Source organism: Cynocephalus volans, chromosome 6 (assembly GCF_027409185.1).
Source record: "Cynocephalus volans isolate mCynVol1 chromosome 6, mCynVol1.pri, whole genome shotgun sequence".
In the NCBI taxonomy this organism is placed as follows: Eukaryota; Metazoa; Chordata; class Mammalia; order Dermoptera; family Cynocephalidae; genus Cynocephalus; species Cynocephalus volans.
Genome location: NC_084465.1, coordinates 88,969,928 through 88,988,127, shown reverse-complemented (window position 1 = coordinate 88,988,127; position 18,200 = coordinate 88,969,928).

Genomic DNA, 18,200 nt, shown 5'->3' with positions numbered 1-18,200 from the left:
CCTATTACTACTGTAACAAACTGTCACCAACTTAGAAGCTTAAAACAACATAAATTTATTATCTTACAATTCTGTAGGTGTAGTGGATTGAACTGTGTCCCCCCAAAAGTCACTGAAGCTTGAATTGTGTCCCCCAAGTTTTATAGATTAGAAACTTGGCCCCCACTGTGATTGTTAAGAAGGTGGGAGATCCTATTATGGTAATTGAAAGGTGGAGCCTTGAAAAGGTGATTAGATTGTGGGACTGTGCAGTAGTGACTGGATTAAAAATGGTGGTCAGAGGCATGGTTCTGAGGGCTTTAAAAGAAGAGAGAGGAGAGTTTCTCTCTCTCTGCTCTGCCATTTTCACAATATGATACCCTGCCATCACCAAAGTCACCACCAAAGAAAGCCCTCACTAGATGTGTTCCCTGACTTTGGACTTCCAGCCTCTGAAACTGTAAGCAATAAATTTTGTTTTCTTATAAATTACCCAGTTCCATGTATTTTGCTATAAGCAGCAGAAACAGACTAATACAGTAGGTCAGAAGTTCAACACAGGTCACTCCAGGCTAAAATCAAGGTCTCAGCAGGGCTGTGTTTCTTCTGGAGGCTTTAGGGGAGAATGTTTCCTTCCCTTTTCCAGCTTCTAGAGGCCACCCACATTCTTTGGCTCATGGCCCTTTTCTTCATTTCAAAGCCAGCAATATATCATCTCTATGACCCTCCCGTTGTGATCGCATCTTCCTCTGCCCACAGCCTAGAAAGGCTGTCTGCTTTTAAACCCTTGAATTAAATTGAGCTCACCTGAATAACCCAGAATACTCTCCCCATCACAAGGTCCTTAACTTAATCACATCTACAAAGTCCCTTCCTTATATTTCCATGTAAGGAAATATATTCACAGATTCCAGAGATTAGGACATGGACATCTTTTGGGACCATTATCCTACCTATCACATCGTTGTATATAAACCTTGAACACAGAGGCCCCCTGCCAAGTATGGAACTGAATCCCCATCACTTTGCGGCTGCACCAGCCCCTGGATGTTTGATTATGTGATTATACAGCCCTTCCACTGTCTTCCGATTGTGGTATGGATTAGTCCTGTGTCCCCAAATTAACCAAGAGCTCTCTGAAGGCTCCTCTTCTAATTACCCCAAATAGCGATAGTAGTAGAACATGACAGACCTATAAAGATGTTTGATGGTCTGGGGATCAAACATAATGCTAACGAACTACTATTGTATTTTCTACTCAACTACTGTTTTATTTCCTATTTTTTGTTTTGTATTTTAATTATTTTTTAAAAATTTAACACTTGTTTCAAAATGTAAAAAATACAAAAGTGTATAAAATAAAAACTCTCTCTTCCCTCTCTCCCCTGCCTCCTAGTCATTTTTTATCCTTCCAGAGAGATATTTCATGCATATGGAAGTAATATGCACATATTATTTGCTCCCTCTCTTTCTGTAAATGGTAGTATGGCATACAGTCCTTCCTATGCCTCATTTATTTTTTAATTGATGTGTAATAATTGTACATATTTATGGGTATCCTTCACTCTTTTAACTTAACAATGCAGACTACTCCACACCTATCCACAGAGCATCCTTGTTCTCTTTTTGTGGCTGCAAACTAGCCCTCTGCATGGATGTACCACAATTCATTTCACCAACCCCAACTGACAGACACTCTTGTGCTATTATAAACAGTGTTCAGTGATTACCTGTGTGAGTACATAAGAAGAATAAATTTCTATAAGTGGAACTTCTGGGTCAAGCAAGATCATGGGAATCAGTAACTCTGACATACTGGCAAGGTGCACCCTGCAGGGAACTAATACATATATATATGAGATATATATCATGTATGAGTGAGTTGTTTTCCCATATCTTCCCTTATGTGGTCAATTTTCAAAATGTTTTACCTTTACCAATTTCAGAGACGTGAAATATGGTCTATTTCAGTGCCATTTAATTGGTATTTTTTCAAGTATGCATGAGGGCAAGAATTTTTCACGTGTTTAGAAGCCACTCGTTTATTTTATATGAATTGTTTGTTCATATCCTTTGACCATTTCCCTATAAAGTTCTTGTTCTTTTCCTTATTTTTTTGTATTAGGGATATTGCTCCTTAAAATATAACATGAAATGCAAATATATTTTTCCGGTTTGTAATCTATCTCGTTTTGCTTATGGTGGTTTTGCTATGCCGATTTTTTAAATAACTTATGAAACATCTTCTGGGGGCTAACACTTGGTGAGACTCTACACTCTTTACAAACTGTTATTCTCCCATCTTAAAGAGAAGGAAATTGGGCCGTGATGAAGTTAGCTGCCCTAAGCTGCAGAGTCAGCAGTGGGGCAAGGATCTGAGCCCAGAACTGCTCAGTTAGCCACTGGCTGGATGCGAGGCCAAGACAGCAGCATCTTCAGATTCTCCCCATTTTCAATAACCTCAAATTGCAACCCCAACAACTGCAGAGCTATTCTGGGTGTCTGTCCAGGGCCACCCACTGGCTCATCTCTGGCAAGCATTCTCTGAGACAGGCCCAACAATGACCTAGCTGAGGCTGCCCCTCTCCCAGAGAGTGGTTAAGTGAGGGCCTTCACTCTAGAATAACTGCAATTTGGGGCAACGCAGGACAGTGTCCAACACCCAAGAAGGAGGGCCTTGGCTATTGGTGGAACGAGGGCCAGACAGGGAAATGAAGTCTACAGGCCCTTCAAGAGCCCGAATGTACCTAGGCAGGGAGTCGGGCGGGTTCCCAAGACTACTGGGGCAAGGGGGCTGCCCCTTCCCCCTCCTGAGGCATGCCATTACCAACCTCGGCCATGCTGCCTCTTCTGTCCTGGGAAGTTCACCTGGGCCCAACAACAGCTTCCTGGAGTCCTTACAGGCCCCAAGGCCTTTCTGAACTGTATTCAACAACAACCCTTACACCCAAGCCTGGGGCAGGGAAAGGGGAATGTTCTTACACTACTGTAGCTGGAAGGTCCAAAATTAAGAACCTTCCCCAAATGGCTGCCAAGGTAACCCTGCAAGCACGAGTCAGACCTCTTAGTGTGGCAGCCCAGGTCTCACTGAGATGCATGCCGCTTGCCTCCCCCATAGCCAAGACACGCATCATTCATTCGCTCTCTGGGATGTGGGGTGCTCCCCACATCCCAGATATCTATGAAACCCCCCAATATCTACGAAAGAAAGCTGTGCCTGCTCCTGGAGCCCTTTGACCATATCAACATGGAGACCTCGCCTTTGCCACTCCCAATACACCGCCACAGTCTCCGCATCCCACCCAATCTTTTTTTTAAAGTAAAGAACTTTATCAGTCTTTTCCTGATGGCCTCTAGGTTTTGCACCCTACTTAGAAAGACCATTCCTACTCCAAAGTTATAAAAAATATTCTCCTGCGGATTCTTTAGAGGCCAGCCATCTGTGAGCAGTGAAAACTTCTTCTCTATGGTCATCAGTTACATCCTGGACATAATGTGCTATTGGCCATAACATACGAAAACTAAATTTAATTTTTTTAAGTAACTTTTATTTTCTGATACTCTGCAGCTGAGAAAGTACTCTCCCATGACAGTTGGTGAGGCAGGCACTGCAAGACTTATTTGTCCTATTTCACCAGAAAGGTTAAATTACTACCCAAACCACACAGTGTGATGCGGACTCAAACTCAGGACCCCTAAGTACCAGAAACTGTTCTCTCCTCTCGCCTATATTGCCTCTCTCAAGAAAAGGACAACATCTACATGCATTAAAATCTTAAAGGACATCCGAAGTCATTTCTAAGTAACTTCAAAAAACTGTGAACAATAACTTTTTTATTCAAAAACAGTATTTATTTAAATGGGCCATGCAGTGATCCAATTAAACAGTGACTCTTCTTCAAATGCCTGCGCCAATATTCTCATCAGTTGACAGAATTCCATGTTCCTATAGTGGACCTGTATAACCCTGAAAAATTTAATTGAAAAGTAAGAAATGTAAATGTTCCCAGATCCCCAAGGATTCTGGGTAGATTGTGAAAAGCAGTGCCCTCAATTTGGGGATGCAGAGAAGGCGAGGTTTATCCAAATCACCTAGGGGCTCCTTTCAAATCACACAAAATCCAGTCTTCCCTGACACCCCCACCACCATCCCACCCCAGGAGCTCATGCATGCCCCCTCAAGTATGCCGATGATGGAAAAAATTTTAAAGCCACTGATCCAGAGGACAGACTCTGTATTTGTACAATCTCTACAAACTACACCCAACCATCCCTTTGTCTTAATTCTTCTGCACACTCGCAGTGTCCATTCACACTAACCAGGTCAGCTCCTAAAATTCCTACTTCAGGCCTTTCGTGTTTCTTTTTTTTTTTTTTCTTTTTTTTTTTTTTAAAAGATGACCGGTAAGGGGATCTTAACCCTTGACTTGGTGTTGTCAGCACCACGCTCAGCCAGTGAGCCAACCGGCCATCCCTATATAGGATCCGAACCCGTGGCCTTGGTGTTATCAGCACCGCACTCTACCGAGTGAGCCACGGGCCGGCCCAAGCCCTTCGTGTTTCTTGTTCCCTGTGACATTCCTCCCTTTCCAGCTCCCCCACCAAACCCAACAAGGTGGCTCCTTCCCATTCTTTAAGTCTTGGTTTAAATGCCACCTCCTCAAAGAAGCCTTCCCTGACCACACACTAAAGTAGATAGACTCCCCCAGTAATGCTTTATCCTTTTATCTTCTTGGACTTTATCACAGTCGGTATTATTTTATCTATTAATCTATTTTCTTACATATTATCTGGCCTCTCAAAAGTCCCCTGAGGGCAGGGACCTTGTCCAAATTATTCATGCTTTGTAAACCTAGCACTTAGCACAATGCCTGGCATACAGTCAGTGTCCAATAAATATTGGGTAAATTAAATTTGGAGGCTGGGCATCTACCAGCCCACCTCCCTCCCTCATGGTTAATCATTCATCTTGTGAGAAGGGAAAGCTTTCCGCCAACAGCCCAGAGAGGAATGCCTTAAAAACCACATCTTCCCCTACTGTTTTCTTATTTATTTATTTTTTTTCCCAATCTGCTCCTTCTGAAATTCCTCTGTTTTCTATCTTTCCTCCTGACCTAATTCCACTGGAATATGGAGGATGAGATTGAGAAATGATGTTAAAATTATGCCATTAATAATCAAAAATAGCAATCAGACAAAAAATCATTTATCGTTTCCTATGTGCCAGACACTGCAAAGTTTGTAATATGAATTACCCTAACTAATCCTCATGACAGCCCCACAAGCCAGGCATCATTATTACCCCAATTTTATAAGTAAGGAAACAGAGCCTGAGGTCATGAGCCCATAAGTGAAGGAGCGAGGATCCAAGCCCAGGAAGACGGATTCAGAAGAGCCCTCACTTACCACACAGTAGCCCTACATCGAACAAGGCACCCAAGCATCCTTCTTAGAAATAAATGCTTAAAAGATAGTGAGTGAGTGGGGAAAAATACACACCCAAGTGTGTTTCCTATACTCCTACTCAACGACAATCACAACAGAAGACAGACCTCTGACTTCTATGTCCAAATGTGTGGGGATTTCTCCTCACTAGCAAGCAAACAAGCAATCTCCAGTGGACACCAGGTGGGTGTCCTGTAATTCAATCCACCTGGAGATAATATCAGATCCCACTGGGTGAGGGCTCCGTCCCCAAGACTGCCCCCCACACTTCAGATACCAGTCGCAAGTCCAGGCCTCTGGAACTTCTGACCAGCTATCAGAGTTCCCACAACCCCTTCCTTGGGTTCAATTAGTTTGCTTGAGTGGCTCACAGAACTCAGGGAATCGTGTACTTAAGTTTACTGGTTTATTATAAAGGACATTACAAGGATACAGTTGAAGAGAGATGCATAGGGCGAGATATGGGGAAGGGGTGTGGGGATTCCATGCCCTCCCCAGGCATGACACCCTCCAGAAACCTCCATGTGTTCAGCTATTAGGAAGTTCTCTGAACCCAGGCCTGCTGGGTTTTTATGGAAGCTTCATTACACAGGCATGACTGAAGCACAGACAACCAGTCAGAAATGTAATCAGACAAAAAAGGTGTGATCAACACTAACAGACTGGGTGCGAAACCCAGCAAGGCCTGTCTGCTCAGATTCTTCTTGGCCTCTCTGTGCAGCCTTCCCTCCTCCTGGGCATGGGGCAGGGCCCCTCCTGAAATGGAGGTCTTATGACCTAAAATCAGACAAGGTAAATCAGAGAGAACTTCCTGCCTTGGGAAGAGCAGGTGAAAGGAGGGGAGAAAGTCAGAGAGTAGCTTGAGCCAGAAACCATGCACAAAAATCAATATATAAATATCATAATGCCACAGACAGCAAAGAGTGAAGAATACCAACCAATAAATTTAGTTAGTAATGCTTTAGGAATGTGTGGTGGGGCAGAGTTCTGCCTGTACGTGAACCTTGGGAAAGCCACAGCCAGAAATCTGACAATGACTTTCTTCTCTTCAGAAAGAAGGTAACAGTGAGAGAAGTATAGTGCATTCGCAGGACAGACCTAGTTAGGGTCATTAACTATAAAGGGCCCCTCTAAGGATAACAAGAGGACAATGACAAGTTGACCCAATAAGTAGTCACTGAGAGCCTACTCTGTGATACTTCTAGATTTGGTCCTGGAGAGGGATTTTTTTTTTACATGGTTAAGTAAGCTTCCCTGAGTTCTAAGACCTAAAGATGCCAAAACACAGATATGAAGCAGGTCACTTGAAATGCAAAGCTCACTGGATGTGTCAAAAGAAATAGCACAGATAACAGGGCTGCAGGAAGAAGGGGAACAGAGAGGCTTCATGAAGAAGGCAGGTCTTGGGCTGGCCCATGGCTCACTCGGGAGAGTGTGGTGCTGACAACACCAAGTCAAGTGTTAAGATCCCCTTACTGGTCATCTTTAAAAAAAAAAAAAAAAAAGAAGAAGGCGGGTCTTGGCTAGGTCTCAATGTTCATGTTAGGACAAGCAGAGAAAACAGGACCAGCCTGGGGTGATTAAGGACCCATAAGGCTTTTGGGAGACGTTAGGGGTCCAGTCCCCAAGAGCAGAGGGCCTGTGTTGGCAGAATAGTGCAAGGAGGTAAGTCTAGGAGGGCTGTGGTGGGCACCTTAGGATGGGGACATCACTGAAGGATAAGAGGAGGAATGTGGACTTCTATCCTGTGGGAAGGCAGGAATGGAATTGGTGGAAGCCTGATGTGATGGCGATGACTCATCTGGGGACGGGACAGAAGATGGATGGACAGGGAGAGAAATTACAGGCCTGAGCTTCACCAGGGCTGCTAGAAGGCACCAGCCAGGGAAAGAACTCAGGAACTTGAGGTGGGCAGGGGCAATAGAGAAGCGAAGCAGAGGTTTTCTAACAGTGAAACTACGGCACTTTAGTAGTGGATACATACATGTTTGTCAAAACCCACAGAACATACAACGCCAAGAGTAAACCTTCATGTAAAGTACAGACTTTGGTAATATTATGTCAGTGTAGATTCATCGATTATAACAAATGTACCGCTCTGGTGTTGATGTTAATAATGCGGGAGGCTGTGCATGTGGGGGGAGTAGGGGCCTGGGGCTATATGGGCTCTCTCTGTACTTTCTGCTCAATTTTGCTGTTAACCTGAAACTACTCTAAAAAATAAAGTCGATTTTTAAAAATAAATGACAGGAAGAACTTGGACATGAGGCATGATGGAGAAAAAGAAATCAAGGATGACTCACAGGCTGGGTGACTGGAAAAAGGCTGGTGTCACTGGCAGAATGAGGAAGTTGGAAAGGGGGCTTGTTTTTAGAGATAAAAGAAAGGAGAAGAATTCCACCGGAACATGGGATGGTTTAGGACATCCACAGGAAAGTCTTCAGGCATTTGGAGAACAGTTTGGGGCTGAGCCAAGGAAAGAGTACAGACATGCAGATTAGAGAGAAAAGTCAATATTCAATGTTCCACTAAAACAGAGTGAGAAATTCTCTGTTAAAAAGGAAGCGCGTTGCGCCACTCTGGAAATAACAATCTTTCTGCCACATTCATTACATCCGGTGTAAAGAACTGCTGCTAGGGAGCAGTTTCAGTTACTTGGAAGAACTAAACAAGCAGTAGTTATGTATGATCTAATGGTCAAGTTCACATCTATCCAAAATGACATCAGTCCAGTCTGAAGAACTGGCAAGTAATTTGAGGGACAAGCAAAAAGGAAGATTCCACTTTCAAGCAAGGAGTGCCCATAAATGGTAGGAGGGGACACCGAATGGGAAAAGCAGTGAAAAGTTCAATGGCAAACCGCCTGGCTGCGAATTCACATTCCACCCTTTGCAAAGAGAAATCATTTAATCTCTCTGCACCTCAGTTCCTCATCTGTGAAACGGGGAGCATCTACCTGATGGACCTGCTGTAAAGAACAAACAGGCACACACAGAGGCACAGGCCGCACTCACCACCCCAGCTGGCGTCACTGCTCATTATCTGTCTTGGACTTTCCCAGGACCCCTGAGGAGCAAATGCTGAGGTGTCCTCCTCATGATCACAGAGCATTTGTTCCTGTGAACTTTCTTCTCCTCAGTTATCTTTTTTGTCAGATGGGATGATAATATTTACAGGAGCATAATATTTTAAATCTATATGCTCTAAAACTCGGCCCACACATGTGAAATGCTCACCGTGGCCATCCCCAGATCATCTACTCATGGGTGTCAAATGCCTGGCCTTGATCCAAGAACTCTAAGACATATAGAAAGATCTTTTAAAAGTGGGTGAAATGCCAAAGTTATTATTCTTAAAGTCTGTTTGCTGGAAGTACTGACTGTAATTCAGGGACATTTGACGTGTTTGTCTACAGAATCAGTTTGGCAAGGTTCTCAAAACAGAGGTCACAGTTTTTTAAGGTTTCCCAACCATCAGGGAAATGAGCTGGCTAAAAAAGCTAACATCCAGTGTGCACCTTGTTGTAAATCATTAAGCTGATTTCCCGGAAGAGGAACTTTTCTGTGTGTCTGGGCAGAAGGAGTTCAGGTTCTCAGGGTGTGATCACCAGGAGCCAAGCTGATGAAAAGACCGCAAGTCATTTGCTCTAATATCCCAGAACATAGAGCTACGGTAACACTGCCCACCAACCCAGATGACAACGACCTTTGGGTGAGGCGGACACAGCCCACCTTATCCCAAGCTCTTCCAAATGTCACTCTACAGTAAGAGCTGCTATATCAATAAGAAAGGAGAAGATAATTATAGTGTTATACAAGATTCTTTTTTATGTGTTTGTATTTGAACTTAGAAGCAGTGTTAGACCCTTTATTCTCCCCTGTACTTTGATCGATTTGGGTTTGTTAGTTTTAAGAGGGGAACTGGGAAGTATCCACAATTATACAGGGAAAAGACTCTGGAGCTCACAGGAGAGCAAGGAGGGAGGGGGAGGGGCATGGACACTGAGGCAGAGAGAGGGACCCAGGAGACTGTATAAGGTCAGAAGCCCCACAAGGTGACTTCCCCACTAATCCAGTAGTCTACTAAACCAACAAAATGTGGTGGGGCTGGATTTCCCCATCAATGAGGGAAGGGACTGAGTTTGTGTCAGGTCTGACACCAAAGTAAAAGAGAAAGAGCACAAGTGCCCTCCCCAACCCACACCCCAGGGAATTAGCAGAAAACCTGGGCAGGGCTTTGCATTTCCCTGGGCCATGGGCTTATGTATTTCTCACCAAGGTTAATAAGCTCTCTAAGGAACAGAAACCCAGGTGACACCTGGGTTTAAAGAGAATGTATCTTTCTTTTCCAAAAGAAATTAAGCAGAGTCTGGCTTTAACATCTAAACATCACAGGAATGCACTGAAAAGCAAAGAATTGAGGGCATCCACCCCATTTAGTGTTCCCCTCACAGGTGCACCCTAGTTCTTCCAGTGAAAGGTGGTAAACTGGGACTAAAACAAAAAGCAAAAGTAGCTGTTAATTGTGGTATGCCTCCCCAGACACACCCCCACTTCTTCGAAACTGATCCCCAGACGGTCAAGCTTGTCCGGTGTGATCCCACCCTGAGCCTCTCCCATCCTCCCACATCCCTGGCTCTGTCACAGGGCTCGGCCAATTATACGGTCACACTGCAGGACAGCAGCAACTCAGTGGAGTGACAAGTTCCAAGACACGTTCTTTAAAAGATTTCTCTGGCTGCGTTTGGGAAATTGGACTGCAGGGGAGCACAGTGCAATAAGAGAGACTTGATCAGAAGCTAACGTGAAAGTACATGATGGCAGCCTAAGATTGGGGTGGGGGACATAATCGAATCAACCGAGAACTGAGACCTTGAGATGTCTAGGATATGGGGTGAAGAGGAGAAACAGCTCCTAGATTTCCGGCCTGAACAAATGAGTGGATGGCACAGGCATTGATTCAGATGGGGAAGAGGAGGGACCAAGAAGCTAAAGAAGCTCAGGTGTCCAAGCCTCCACATTCCCACTCATTTTATTTTCTCAGTTCCGTGTTTTCTTCCTCACAGAAGGCCCCAAACTGCCTAAGTTTAGGCCCTACAAAATGGGGGAGGAGAGGATCAACAGTCTTGGGCAAGTTAATTTGAAATGCCTGCGATGTATCAAAGCAGCCAAAGTCAAGTTCAGTGTGAAATGTCTAAACCTGGATCGCTAAAGGGACAGCTAGACAGTTGCATCAGGGAGTTAGTGGTTTATCAATGATACCTGAAGTCATGGAAATGAATAAAACCAGCTTGTCTATTGTTTGTCACGACCTCTGGATCACCCAAGTATAAGATACAGATTCCCAGGTCTCATCCCGGGTCTACTGAATTAGAATACTGAGGCCCAGACATCTACTTTAACAAGTTTCCCAGATAATTTGTATGCACAGAAATGTTTAAAAACCACAGATCAAGGGAGAGTGTAGAGAAAAAGAGGAACAGGCAAGAGAATGGAGCGAAAACGGCCAGAGAAGCAGAGGAAAGCTGAGTCTAGCATCATGGAGGCAAAAATGAAGAAAGAAGGGGTGCAGGGAGAGCCTTGGGAGACTGCATCAGGTGACCACGAGCACGTGGATGGAAAATCGCGTGCCCTCAGGGCCAGGCAGGCCACGTGGAGCTATGTGCAAGGAAAGAAATCCCAGCCAGAGGCACAGAGAAGGGGAGTGAGAGACCCCACAGCCCTTGGGGGATGAGAGAAAGGGCAACTTCCCACTCCCAGTTCCAAGCAGTTGTCTTTGAGTTGCCTGAGCCATCCTTAACAATAACTTTGAAGGGGGTCTCTCTTCCTTATAACCAGCAACAGGTAAAGCACATAGGGACGAATTAGCAAGAATACTGCAAATCTTGAAAGAAAAGTGACAGAGCCTTTCTAAAGCTTTAGGCGATCTGCCACCAAGAGTGCTGAAGCTAAAGCATTCTGACTGCCAGCTGATTTTAGCTAAGAATCCAAATCCAAGTGACTGATCTCCCTTCCTTCGGGGTCTTCTCTGTCTCTCATTCCTGATCTGCCTAGAGATGGCAAAATGGGGGTTAGGGCTCCAAGTCCAGCCCTTGTGGGTGTGCTGCAAAAGTGGTTACGGGAACAGGGAGTAGCAGAAATCAGGGGTGCACCCCATGGAAAGAAGCTGTGCTGGTGAAAACAAAGGGTAAGAGCATACAACACACAAGATGAGCAAGAGACCACTGGAGGGTCCTGGGCGGTACTTGTAGAGAGATGAGCCAGGCTGAACTGTACTGTACTTGAGAGAAACGGTGCTTGGATGTGAGAGAGGAGGCCGTCTGCAGACAGAGGGAAGCCACTCGAAAGGGCTGCAGAGGAGGCAGCTCCCACAGTCACTGCTGGTGCCAGGTTGAGTAGAGTCTGTCTCCTGTGTGCAAAGGAGGTGGCTCTCAAGGCAGGTGCCCCACCCTGAAGACAGCCGTATAAGGTTCTGGGCCCATGAGGTTTGGATTTTGTCTTTCCATGTTTTCTCTGACACCCAGAGAATTTTGGCCAAATGCTATAAGAGCCTTCGCGGAATCAGGGAAGCATAAAGACATACAAAGAGGGAAAATACACGAGATGAAAAAATGAGAAAGGAGGTTGGAAACAAGGAGATGAAAATAACCTTGCACCACTGATGTCAAAGTTAAAATGCTCTGAAGTTTTACATCTACCTCGTGGTTTTTGTAAATAAACCAGGACAAAGCCCTGGTAGTCTATGATGTCAGTAAAAAAATTTATAACCCCCCCCCTTTTATATAGCCTTTTATAACCTACATGGAATATGTCTGATGGTCAGAAGTGAAAACTTCAGAGTCCTATAACTAATGATATACCCAGCATAGCTTTTAAATTTTTCCCTAAATAGTTTTATTAGAGGGAATGCCATCTTGGCTGTAAAAGCAAACATAATGGTGGAAATCTTAAGATAAAGCACTGAAAAAAAAAAAATAGCCACAGGAACAGCTGTGAGTTCAAATCCTGTCTCCTCCACTTGTTTAAGTCATGAAACATCTCTGAACCGTAGACAATGCTATAATAATTTGTTTCACAGGATGAAATGAGATAATGTGAATCAAATTGTCTGGAGCAGTGCCTGGTACGTGGTGAGTACCAAATGTGTCCCTGTCTCTTTCCTAAAACATATCATCATCTAAACAAATATAAAATGTTCCTGGAAGCAAGTCGGAAAGCTTTATCATGCTCCTTGAACACAGGACTGGTCCTAGGCGAAGTCTCTCTCTGTCCTTTGGTGCACTTTATTCCTCTAACCCCCTTTTCTGTTCTTCTATCCCCTGGAATCCAGGGCTTCCTGAAGGAGGGCACCATGGTAGCTGTTAGGAATTTACTAGGAATTTCCAGCCTGAATCTGAAAGGGGCTGGAGACTTCCCTTTATCTTCCTAAGGAATCCAGACTGCCTGGGGGGAAAAAAAACAAGGACATATGTAGTTCAATATAAATTCTGCTGTTAACCAGCCAGATTCCATGAGTGCAAGAGAATATACACATTTTTAACTACTGTAATAGTCTGTTTTTAACTACTGTAATAGTCTGTTTTTGTTGCTTATAACAAAATACATGGAACTGGGTGATTTATAAAGAAAACAAAATTTATCGCATACAGTTTCTGAGGCTGGGAAGTCCAAAGTCCATCTGGTGGTGCAACAGTGACTCAGAAGTCCCACATTGCAAGATGGTGGAAGCAGAGAAAGCAGAGAGAAAGACCCAGACTTTCCTCTTTTTTTAAAGCCCTCAGAACCACACCCTTGACCACCATTTTTAATCCATTCACTACTGCTCGGTCCTACAACCCAATCACTTCTTCAAAGCCCTACCTTACAATTACCATAAAAGGATTTCCCACCCTCTTTACAGTCACAGTGGGGGCTAAGTTCCTAATACATAAAACAATTTAAGCTTCAGTGAGTTTCGGGGGGAAATAATTCAATCCACCTCAACTACACAAGTAAATAACATGAGATCTGGACTTTTAATGCCAGAAAGCGCCCAGGTTAGACATTCACAGGGGGTGGGGGACACCAAAGAAAAGGTAACAGAATTAGTTTTGCCCTATACCCAGGAAACAAAACTAAACTGAGAAATGAATGCTGATTTTTTTCAAACTGATTAAAGACCACATAATCTAGGGTAAAGGCCCTTCTGAATTAAGCTATTTTCTTGCTACATAGTACTCCTGCCTTCAATAGTAGAGGCTGGAGAAACCTTTTCAATAAGTAGCAGAAATGCAGCTAAGAATACTCACCTGGAAATCCTCCAGAGGCAAGTCCTCCACTCTAGTGTAGACCATTCCCTACCCAGGCAGCCCACCTTGGAGATGCTAGGCAGGAGAGCCCTATTAACACTTTAAATCATTTTATGTTATTTTTTTCACAAGGCATTCTTAAGTATTGTTGTTTGCTTTTTTTTCTTTTTTTTTCAGTATTACATACTGTATTAGTCTGTTTCCATTGCTTATAACAAAATACCTGGAACTGGGTAATTTATAAGAAAATGAAATTTATTGCTTACAGTTTCAGAGGCTGGGAAGCCCAAAGTCCAGGGAACACATCTGGTGTTGCAAGTGACCCAAGGGTCTCATCACAAGATGGTGTGGAAGCAGAGAAAGACTAATTTCTCATGTGCTCTTCTTTTAAAGCCCTTAGAACCACACCCCCAACCACCATTTTTAATCCATTCACCACTGCACATCCTACAATCTAATCATCTCTTCGAGGCCCCACCTTTCAATTACCATAATAGGATTTCCCACCCTTAACAGTTACAATGGGGATTTAAGCTTCAGTAAGGTTGGGGGGAGGCAGGTATCTAGTCTATAGTACATACTCATTTTTAAAAAGAAAAGATTAATTATTTTGGTACTTTTTTGTAAGTCTAAAATTATTTCCAAGTCTAAAAGTTTTTGAAAGTAGGAATATATTGCTGAAATCCACTACACAACCAACTTCTTTGTAATCTCATGCCCATAGGTGACTGTCTACAACCAGGGGCATATCCTTCCAGATTTTATTTTTTCATACAATGAGATTCTAGGTCTCCTACTGTCTGCACTTTGCTTTCATTACTTAATATATATATTATAGGCTGAACTGTGTCCCCCACAAAATTCATATGTTGAAGCCCTAACCCCCAATGTGATGGTATATGGAGATGTGTCCTTTGGGAGGTAATTAGGGTTAGATGAAGTCATAAAGGTGGGGCCCTCATAATGGAATTAGTGTCCTTTTAAGAAGAGATACCAAAGAGCATGTTCTCTTTCTCTTTTTCCAACATGTAAAGAAATGGCTGTAAGCCAAGAAAAGAGCCCTCACCAGGAACTAAATCAACCAGCATTTCCCAGCCTCCAGAACTATAAGAAATAAAGTTCTGTTGTTTAAGCTACCCAGTCTATGATACTTTGTTATGGCAGCCCAAACTGACTAATATAATACATAATGGATATTTTCCTTATCAGTTCCTTCATAGCAACTTCCTTCTTTTTTCAAGTAGGCAAGTATTTTTGAGGGATAAAGTCTTACAAGTAGAACTGATTCATCAGAAAATATAAAAATTTTGGGCCAGCCCGTGGCTCACTCGGGAGTGCGGTGCTGATAAGACCAAGGCCATGGGTTCGGATCCTATATAGGGATGACCGGTTAGCTCACTGGCTGAGCGTGGTACTGACAACACCAAGACAAGGGTTAAGATCCCCTTACAGGTCATCTTTAAAAAAAAAAAAAGAAAGTATATAAATTTTACAACATTGCCAAAAATGCCTTTCCAAAAGGTTGTACCATTTTATACTCCCCCCAAAAGTATACAGTGATGATCCATTTTCCCACATCCTCACCAACACTGGATATTATCAACCTAAGCGAAAATGGTTTCATAGGGGCTGGCCCCTGACTCACTTGGGAGAGTGTGGTGCTGATAACACCAAGGCCACAGGTTTGCATCCCTATATAGGGATGGCCGGTTGGCTCAGCTGGGAGAACGTGGTGTTGACAACACCAAGTCAAGGGTTAAGATCCCCTTACTGGTCATCTTTAAAAAAAAAAAAAAAAAAAGATTTCATAGTTGTTTTCAACCACACTTATCTGATTGTTAATGAGGTTAAGCATTTTACATACATATATGAATTACCTATTAACAGCCTTTACCCAAATTCCTATCGGATTATTTCCTTTTTCCCTATTGATTTCTAAGAGCTCATTCCTATTACATATATTGCAACTATTTCCTTTACTATTTTGTCATCTGCCTTTTAACCTTGTTTTTGGCATCTTTTTCCTTACTGAAATATAATGTTTCATAAAGTTAGGACTATCAATATTTTCCTTTATGGTTTCTGAGTTTTATTAAACTTGAGAGGTATTTCCCACCCCAACATTATTTCTAAAAACCATCTTCTTTATGTATATACTATATTAATATCTATAATTTTGGTTATATTTTAATCTTTAATCTAAATGTAATTTACTTTTGTGAAAGATATGAAGAAAGGATCTAATTTTTTCCCAAGTGGACAGCCAACTATCCCAACAGACTTTACCAAAATTTTATCACTCAATTCCTGTCTTTCCAGCAGAACCATTTCTGGATTTCCTATTCCTGGTCTTAGGCAATATATTTTGATATCTGACGAAGCCCCTCCTTGGTATTCTCTTTGAAAAATGTACTGCCTATTAATACAAATCTGTTTTTCCATGTAAACTTTATTATCAGATTGTAAAATTTAAGTCACGTTAAAGGGCTAGTCTAACTAGTAAACATCTCATGATCTATTAGTCTTCCTTTGTCACTGAAGCATCAACCTTTGGCTAGGAGATGACCTTACTTTCCAGTGAGTCACACTCTACACAGAAATCTCAGACTTCAAGGAATCTTGCTGGAATTTACAAATCCCTCAGCAAAAACTTTCCAACACTACAATGCTACCAAGATGTCTGAATGGCTGTCTTGTGCCTCAGCCAATGCATGTTCTGAAACTTTCCTCTTCTTCTCCCCAAACAGCTTTTATTCTCCTATCTCCTATCTCTCAGAGCTGTAGACTCCTGTCCTCAATCACAGTAAAGTGGCTCAGCTAAGATAGCACGCCAAAGGATGCTGTACTTTGATAGGCGCTTCCAGGAAGCTCTGTTGGTCTCTCACACGCGGTAGCAGCCTAGTAGGAGAGCCACGAGTCCTTGGCATTTCATAATGTCTCCCACCTGGCACCATTTATTCTGAAGGGAAATATTGGGTATGATGCAAAGAATATGAGACTGGAAGTCGGGAGACCTGAGTTTGTGTCCCTTTCTACCTGTAATCAGCTGTGTCATTCAGATTAAGTTATTCTGCCTCTCCATTGAACCTTGGTGGTCTCATTTGTAAAATGAGATTATTGGTCACTATAAGTGACCCTTTAAGAATCGGAAGAAAGATATGGATTCTCTCCCCCAGAATGCAGTTTTGCACATGAATATGAAATCATGCATTTGCAGGGGTGTTCACAGACCCCATGAAGCCTATCTCTATATCCCCAGGTCAAGATCACTGAGGCCTACCACAAACTTTTAAAAATGACAGAGAACAGAACAGAAATGTACCCAGAATCACAAAGCCTTAAGTAAAGATGAATCACTTACAGAACTAAAAGCATCTCCTCTACAGAAACTGGGAGGGGGAAGTGCTTATTAGGGGGAAACAGATAAAAGTCCCAATAAGAGTTGCCCTTGATTGAGGGCTGGCTAAGCCCTTTTCATTCCCAGGGGAGTGGCTGAGACTACCAATTCCAGAGCCAGGCTGCCTTAACCAGTTGTCTAACCTTGGGCTTTGTGGCTCAGTTTCTTCATCTGTAAAAAGAAGAAGGAGGGGGAATAAAAACAATTCCTTTCTTAAGGGTTGTTAATATAAAAAGGGCATTTGAAACAGCCTGGCACACTCTGAGCCCTAAATAAGTATTAGCTTTAACAGAAATCTGGGACACAATTGCTGGATGGTTAAAACTGTGTGCTAAAGAATTTAGGGAAGTCATAAATACCTTGATGCCTTATCTCCCCAGACGTAAACAAAGGACAATAATAGAATCTGCTTTATAAGTTTGTTGTGAGGTTTAATGAGACTGCCACATAAAAACTTTTTTCACAATGCCTGGCACATTATAAATGGTCAGTAAACGTTAATTGGTGTTATTACCCTTTTTTATTTCTGAATAAAAGACAACCGAGACTTAGAGAGGGTTAAGTGCCCTGCCAACAGTACCTCGCTAGCAAATGATTGTGCCAAGATCTCAACTCAGATGGGTCTGAAACCAGAAGTTGTAACCACTACCCTCTACAGCCTCTTGTTTGAACAGGGCTTAGAGAACATAAGAGCTAATTCATACCTATCAGATTACTAAAAGAAAGATATTTGATGATAACAGTCAAAAATTAGGGAGATTCTTCATAAAGTCAACCATGACCTTGGCCAAAAGCCCTTCTTTGCCACTCTTAGAAATGAAAGTCTGCACTGACTGAACCCTGTACTCAACCTGTTCTCTGTCTTACACAAGTGGTTGTGAAACCACAGCCCTGACACTAAAAGAGGAGAAAGAAGCCATTTCCTCCAAAAGCGTAATTAGCAAACTGAACCCTTAAAATGAAAGTAGCTATCCTAGGGCTGATAAGAGACATCAATAGTTCTCCAAAATCAAGTAGAATTGTTGTAGTAGAATACCAACTTTACTGTTGAATTAACACACTTTTACTTGAAAAAGGATGAAGGTGCATATT